Source organism: Eleutherodactylus coqui, chromosome 11 (genome assembly GCF_035609145.1).
Source record: "Eleutherodactylus coqui strain aEleCoq1 chromosome 11, aEleCoq1.hap1, whole genome shotgun sequence".
NCBI classification, from domain to species: domain Eukaryota; kingdom Metazoa; phylum Chordata; class Amphibia; order Anura; family Eleutherodactylidae; genus Eleutherodactylus; species Eleutherodactylus coqui.
The window spans coordinates 140,016,282-140,024,690 of record NC_089847.1 but is presented as its reverse complement, the minus strand read 5'-3'; positions in this window follow the sequence as shown (position 1 = coordinate 140,024,690).

The following is an 8,409-nucleotide window of genomic DNA, read 5'->3' as shown; positions in this document are numbered from 1 at the left end:
TCCAGTAGTAATAGTGACTCTCACATTGGTCCTCTGTAGTAATAGTGACCCCCACAGAGGCCCCAGTATTAATAGTGACCCCCACAGTGGCCCTTAGTAGTAATAGTGACCCCCACAGTGGCCCCAGTAGTAAAAGCAACCCACATAGTGTCCCTCAGCAGTAAAAGTGACACCCACAGTGGCCCTCAGTAGTAATAGTGTACCCCACCTTAGCCCTCAAGAGAATAGTTTCCCCCAAAGTAGAGCTCAGTAGTAATACTGACCTCACAGTGGCCCTCAGTAGTAATGTTATCACCCACAGTGGCCCCAGTAGTAATAGTGACCTACATAGCGGCCCCCAGCACTAAAAGTGACCCCCACAATGGCCCTTAGTAGTAATAGCATCCCCCACAGTGCACTCCATAGTAATAGTAACCCCCACAGTGGCCCTTAGTACATTTAATGTTACCCACAATGGCCCCAGTAGTAACAGTGACCCACATAGAGGCCCCGAGCAGTAATAGTGACCCCACAGTGGCCCCAGTATTAATAGTGACCTTCACAGTGGCCCTGAGCAGTAATATTGTCCCCCACAGAGGCCGTAGTAGTAATAACAACCCCAAAGTGTTCTTAGAAGTAAAAGTGTCCCCCCTGAGGGGCTTCAGTAGCATTAGTGTGCCCCACGGTAGCCCTCAGCAGTAATAGTGACCCCACAGTGACCCCAGTAGTAAAAGTGACCCCAACAGTGGCCCTCAGTAGTAACAGTGTACTCCACAATGGCCCTGGTAGTAATAGTGACCCCCAAAGTTGCCGGCAGTAGTAATAGTGTCCAACACAGTGGCCTCAGTAGTAATTAATTACCCCCATAGTGCCTTCAGTTGCAATACTGTCCCCCAAACTGGCATCAGTAGTTATAGTGTAACCCCAGTAGTAATAGTGACTAGAGATGAGCGAGCACACTCGGATAAGGCAGTTACTCGAGCGAGCATCGCTCTTCTCGAGTAACTGCAGTCTCATCCAAGCAGGCTCAGGGGGAAGGGGGGGCGGCAGGGGCCCTGAGCAATAATACTACCCCCCGCCGCCCCCCTGCTCACCCCAGCCGCCCCCCGAGCCTGCTCGGTCAAGAATGCAGTTACTCGAGAAGAGCGATGCTCGCTCGAGTAACTGCCTCATCCGAGCGTGCCCGCTCATCTCTAATAGTTAACCATAAAGTGGCCCAAATAGTAATAGTGTCCTCCGCAATGGTCCAAGTTGTAATAATGACCCCCACAATAGCCCCAGTAGCAATAGTGTACCCCACAAAAGCCCTCAGTAGTAATAGTGTCCCCCAGAGTGGTCGCAAATGTAATAGTGTCCTCAACAGTTGCCCTAAGTAGTACTAGTGACTGCACAATGCCCTACTAGAAATAGTGTCCCCCACATTGGCCATCAGTAATAACAGAAACCCCCACAGTGGCCCTCAGTAGTAATAGTGACCCCCACAGTGCAATCAGTAGTAATATTGACCCCCATAAAGGCCACAGTAGCAATTGTGTCCCCCAAAGTGGCATCAGTAGTATTACTGTCCCCCACACGGCCCTCAGTATTAATAATTACTCACACAGTGATCCTCAGTAGCAATAGTGTCTCCCACAGTACCCCTCAGTAGTAACAGTGTCCCTCAAAGGGACCCTCAGAAGTAACAGTGACCCCCACAGTGGCCCTAAGTTTTAATTGTGAACCCAAAGTGGCCCCAGTAGTAAAAGTGACTCCCACAGTGGCCATCAGTAATAAAAGTGTACCCCACAGTTGCCACCAGTAGTAATAGCATCCCCCACAGTGAACTCAGTAGTAATGGTAACCCCCACAGAGTGGTCCCAAGAGTAATAGTATTCCCCGCAATGGCACGAGCTGTAATAGTTACGCACATAGTGGCCTTCAGCAGTAATAGTGACCCCACAGTGGCCCTGAGTAGTAACAGTATCCCCCACATTTGCCCCTAGTAGTAATAGTGACCCCCGCAGTGGCCCTCAGTAGTAACAGTGTCCCTCACAATGGCCACAAAAAAATTATGACTCCCAAAGATCCTTCAGTCGCAATAGCGTCCCCCACAGTGGCATCAGTAGTAATAGTGTCCCCCACATTAGCCCTCAGTAGTAATAGTGACCCACAGAGTGGCCCCAATAGTAATTTTATCCCCCACAATGGCCCCAGTTGTAACAGTGACACCCACAGTGGCCACAGTAGCAGTTGTGTCTCCTACAGTAGCTCTCAGTAGTAATAGTGTCCCCACAGTCACCTCAGTAGTAATAGTGTCCCCCACAGTGGCCCTCAGTAGTAATAGTGTTCCCAACAGTAGCCCTCAGTAGTAATAGTGAACCCAAAGTGGCCGCACTAGTAACAGTGTGTCCCACACAGTGGCCCTCAGTAGTAATATCGTCCCTTACAGTAGCCATCAGTAGTAATACTGTCCCCCACAGTAGCCCTCAGTAGTAATATTGTCCCTGATAGTGGCCCTCAGTAGTATTAGCGTGCCCCACAATGGCCCCAGAAGTAATAGTGACCTCCACAGTGCCCCCTGTAGCAAAAGTGTCCCCCACAGTATCCCACAGTAGTAATATTGTACTCCACCGTGACCTCAGTAGCAATTGTGCCCCCCATAGTGGGATCAGTAGTAATACTGTCCCCCACATGGCCTTTAGTATAAATAATGACTCACAGAATGGTCTCAGTAGTAATAGTGTCCTCCACAGTAGCCCTCAGTAGTAGTATTGTCCCCCACAGTAACCGTCAGTAATAATAGTGACCCCACAGTGGCCTCAGTAGCAATAGTGTCTCTTACAGAAGCCTTCAGTGACACCCTCAGTGGCCCTCAGTTTTAATAGTGACCGCCACAGTGGCCCAAGTAGTAAAAGGAACCCATTAAGTGTCCCTCAGCAGTAAAAGTGACCCCCACAGTGGCCCTCAGTACTAATAGTTATCCCCACAGTGGTCTTCAGTAGTAATACTGTCCCCCAAAGTAGCCCTTAGTAGTAATATTGTCCCCCACAGTGGTCTTTAGCAGTAATAGTGTACCCCACAGTAGAACACACTAGTAATCGTGTCCCCCGCAGTCGCCTTAGTACTAGTAGTGTCTCTCACACTAGCCCTCAGTAGTAAGTGACCCCCACAGGTGCCTCGGTAACACTAGTGTCCTGCACAGTAGCCATTAATAGTAATTGTATCCCCCACAGTACCCCTCAGTAGTAATAGTGACCCCCACAGTGGCCCTGTCTAGGAATAGTGTCCCCCACAGTAGCCCTCAGTGGTAATACCACCCCCATAGTGGCACTCAGTAGAAACCGTGACCCCCACAGTGGCCCCAGTAAAAATAGTGTCACCCACAGTGGTCTTTGGAAGTAATACTGTCCCCCACAGTAGCCCTCAGCAGTGATAGTGACCACCACAGTGGCCCTCAGTGGTAAAAGTGACCTCACAGGGGCCCCATTAGTAATACATACACCCACAGTGGCCCTCAGTAGTAATAGTGACCTCCACATTGCACTCAGTACTAATAATGACCCCATATAGTGCCCTCAGTAGCAATAGTTTTCCCATAAGTGGCCCTCAGTAGTAAAAGTGACCCCCTCAATGCACTTAGTAGCAACAGTGACCCACACAGTGCCTGCAGTAATAATAGTGACCCTCACAGTACATTCAGTAGTTATATTAACCCCTATAGTAGCCACAGTAGCAATAGTGTCCCCCACAGTTGCATCAGTAGAAATAGTGTTCCTAACAGTGGCCCTCATTAGTAACAGTGACCCGCACAATGGCCTCAGTAGTAATAGTGTCCCTGAATGTAGCCCTCAGTAGAAACTGTGTCCCCACAGTGGCCCCAGTAGTAATAGTGACCCCCACAGTGGCCACAATAGCAATAGTGTCCCCCAAAGTAGACATCAGTAATAATAGTTACCACCACAGTGGCCCTCAGTAGTAATAGTGTCCCTCACAGTGGCCGCAGTAGTAATAGTGACCCCCAGAGTGGCCCTCAGTAGTAACAGCATCCCCCAGTGTCCTCAGTAGTAATGGTGTCCACCACAGCAGTACTTAGTATTAATAGTGACCCTCACAGTGGCTCCAGTAGTAATAGTTACCCCGACACTGGCCCTCAGTAGTAACATTAACCCTCAACAGTGGGCACAGTAATAATAGTGAACCACACAGTGGCACTCAGTAGTAATAGTGTCCCCTATAGTAGCCCCTGTGGTAAAAATAACCCCCACAGAATTCCTCAGTAGTAATAGTGACTACTACAGTGGCCCTCAGCAGTAACAGTCACCCCCGAAGTGTCTGCAGTAATAACAGTGACCCACACAATAGCCCTCAATAGTAACAGTGACCCACATATTGTCCCTCAGTAGTAATAGTGTCTTCCACAATGGCCCTATTAGTAATAGTGTATATCCACAATGGCCCTCAGTAGTAAAGGTGACCCACACAATGGCCCTAGCAGTAATGGTTCCCCCACAGTAGCCCTCAGTAGTGATAGTGTCCCCCACAGTAGCCTTAGTAGTGATAGTGTTCCTCACAGTGGCCCTCAGTAGTAACAGTGACTGACACAGTGGCCTTAGCAGTAATGGTTTCCCCCACAGTAGCCCTCAGTAGTAATAGTGACCCCCACAGTAGCCTCAGTAGTGATAGTGTCCCTCACAGTAGCCCTCAGTAGTAATAGCGCCCCCCACAGTAGCCTCAGTAGTGATAGCGTCCCTCACAGTAGCCCTCAGTAGTAATAGTGCTCCCCACAGTGGCCCCAGTAGTAAGTGACCCACATAGTGGCACTCAGTAGTAATAGTGACCCCACAGTGGCTCTCAGTAGTAAAAGTATCCCCCACAGTGGCAAGTAAAAGAAATAGAGTCCCCTACAGTAGCACTCAGTTGGAATAGTGACCCCACAGTGCCCCCAGATGTAATAGTGTCGCCCACAGTGGCATCAGTAATAATATTGTCCCCCACACTGGCTCTAAGTAGTAATAGTGACCCTTACAGCATGCTCAGTAGTAAAACTTTCCCACAAGTTGCCCTTAGTAGTAATCGAGTTTCCCAAAGTGTCCTCAGTAGTAATAGTATCCCCCACAGTGGCCTCAGTATTAACAGTGTCCCTCACAGTAGCTTTAAGTAGAAATAGTGTCCTCCACATTGGCCCTAGTAAAAACAGTGACCCCCACAGTGGCCCTCAGTAGCAATAGTGACCCCCAGAGTTGCCCTAAGTAGTAATAGTGTCCCCCACAGTGACCTCAGTAGTCCTAGTGTTCCATACAGTGGTCTCAGTAGTAAGAGTGTCCTCCACAGTTGCCCTCAGTTGTAATCTTGTACCCAAAGAGGCCTCAGTGGTAATAGTGACCCCCACAGTGGCCTCAGTAGCAATAGTGACCCACAACGTTGTTCTCAGTAGTAAAGTGTCCCTCAAAGTTGCCCCAGTAATAATGGTGTCCCCCACAATGGCACCCAGTAGTAATAGTGCCCCATACAGTAGCACTCAGTTGGAATACTGACCCTACAGTGGCCCCAGTAGTAATAGTGTCCCGCACAGTGACCGTCAGTAGTAATAGTGAACCCCACAGTTGCCTTCAGTAGTAATAGTGTCCCCCACAGTGGCCTCAGTAGTAATAATCTCCTCCACAGCTGCCCTCAGTAGTAATTGTGTCCCCCAAAGAGGCCTCAGTAGTAATAGTAACCCCCACAGTGGCCCCAGTTGTAATATTAACCCCCACAGAAGCCCTCATTAGAAATAGTGACCACCACAGTGGCCCTCAGTAGTAATAGTGTCCCCCACAGTGGCATCAGTAGTCATAGTGTACCATACAGTGGCCCTCAGTAGTAACAGTGACCGACACAGTGGCCTTAGCAGTAATGGTTTCCCCCACAGTAGCCCTCAGTAGTAATAGTGACCCCCACAGTAGCCTCAGTAGTGATAGTGTCCCTCACAGTAGCCCTCAGTAGTAATAGTGCCCCCCACAGTAGCCTCAGTAGTGATAGCGTCCCTCACAGTAGCCCTCAGTAGTAATAGTGCTCCCCACAGTGGCCCCAGTAGTAAGTGACCCACATAGTGGCACTCAGTAGTAATAGTGACCCCACAGTGGCTCTCAGTAGTAAAAGTATCCCCCACAGTGGCAAGTAAAAGAAATAGAGTCCCCTACAGTAGCACTCAGTTGGAATAGTGACCCTACAGTGCCCCCAGATGTAATAGTGTCGCCCACAGTGGCATCAGTAATAATATTGTCCCCCACACTGGCTCTAAGTAGTAATAGTGACCCTTACAGCATGCTCAGTAGTAAAACTTTCCCACAAGTTGCCCTTAGTAGTAATCGAGTTTCCCAAAGTGTCCTCAGTAGTAATAGTATCCCCCACAGTGGCCTCAGTATTAACAGTGTCCCTCACAGTAGCTTTAAGTAGAAATAGTGTCCTCCACATTGGCCCTAGTAAAAACAGTGACCCCCACAGTGGCCCTCAGTAGCAATAGTGACCCCCAGAGTTGCCCTAAGTAGTAATAGTGTCCCCCACAGTGACCTCAGTAGTCATAGTGTTCCATACAGTGGTCTCAGTAGTAAGAGTGTCCTCCACAGTTGCCCTCAGTTGTAATCTTGTACCCAAAGAGGCCTCAGTGGTAATAGTGACCCCCACAGTGGCCTCAGTAGCAATAGTGACCCACAACGTTGTTCTCAGTAGTAAAGTGTCCCTCAAAGTTGCCCCAGTAATAATGGTGTCCCCCACAATGGCACCCAGTAGTAATAGTGCCCCATACAGTAGCACTCAGTTGGAATACTGACCCTACAGTGGCCCCAGTAGTAATAGTGTCCCGCACAGTGACCGTCAGTAGTAATAGTGAACCCCACAGTTGCCTTCAGTAGTAATAGTGTCCCCCACAGTGGCCTCAGTAGTAATAATCTCCTCCACAGCTGCCCTCAGTAGTAATTGTGTCCCCCAAAGAGGCCTCAGTAGTAATAGTAACCCCCACAGTGGCCCCAGTTGTAATATTAACCCCCACAGAAGCCCTCATTAGAAATAGTGACCACCACAGTGGCCCTCAGTAGTAATAGTGTCCCCCACAGTGGCATCAGTAGTCATAGTGTACCATACAGTGGCCCTCAGTAGTAACAGTGACCGACACAGTGGCCTTAGCAGTAATGGTTTCCCCCACAGTAGCCCTCAGTAGTAATAGTGACCCCCACAGTAGCCTCAGTAGTGATAGTGTCCCTCACAGTAGCCCTCAGTAGTAATAGTGCCCCCCACAGTAGCCTCAGTAGTGATAGTGTCCCTCACAGTAGCCCTCAGTAGTAATAGTGCTCCCCACAGTGGCCCCAGTAGTAAGTGACCCACATAGTGGCACTCAGTAGTAATAGTGACCCCACAGTGGCTCTCAGTAGTAAAAGTATCCCCCACAGTGGCAAGTAAAAGAAATAGAGTCCCCTACAGTAGCACTCAGTTGTAAGAGTGACCCCACAGTGCCCCCAGATGTAATAGTGTCGCCCACAGTGGCATCAGTAATAATATTGTCCCCCACACTGGCTCTAAGTAGTAATAGTGACCCTTACAGCATGCTCAGTAGTAAAACTTTCCCACAAGTTGCCCTTAGTAGTAATCGAGTTTCCCAAAGTGTCCTCAGTAGTAATAGTATCCCCCACAGTGGCCTCAGTATTAACAGTGTCCCTCACAGTAGCTTTAAGTAGAAATAGTGTCCTCCACATTGGCCCTAGTAAAAACAGTGACCCCCACAGTGGCTCTCAGTAGCAATAGTGACCCCCAGAGTTGCCCTAAGTAGTAATAGTGTCCCCCACAGTGACCTCAGTAGTCATAGTGTTCCATACAGTGGTCTCAGTAGTAAGAGTGTCCTCCACAGTTGCCCTCAGTTGTAATCTTGTACCCAAAGAGGCCTCAGTGGTAATAGTGACCCCCACAGTGGCCTCAGTAGCAATAGTGACCCACAACGTTGTTCTCAGTAGTAAAGTGTCCCTCAAAGTTGCCCCAGTAATAATGGTGTCCCCCACAATGGCACCCAGTAGTAATAGTGCCCCATACAGTAGCACTCAGTTGGAATACTGACCCTACAGTGGCCCCAGTAGTAATAGTGTCCCGCACAGTGACCGTCAGTAGTAATAGTGAACCCCACAGTTGCCTTCAGTAGTAATAGTGTCCCCCACAGTGGCCTCAGTAGTAATAATCTCCTCCACAGCTGCCCTCAGTAGTAATTGTGTCCCCCAAAGAGGCCTCAGTAGTAATAGTAACCCCCACAGTGGCCCCAGTTGTAATATTAACCCCCACAGAAGCCCTCATTAGAAATAGTGACCACCACAGTGGCCCTCAGTAGTAATAGTGTCCCCCACAGTGGCATCAGTAGTCATAGTGTACCATACAGTGGCCCTCAGTAGTAACAGTGACCGACACAGTGGCCTTAGCAGTAATGGTTTTCCC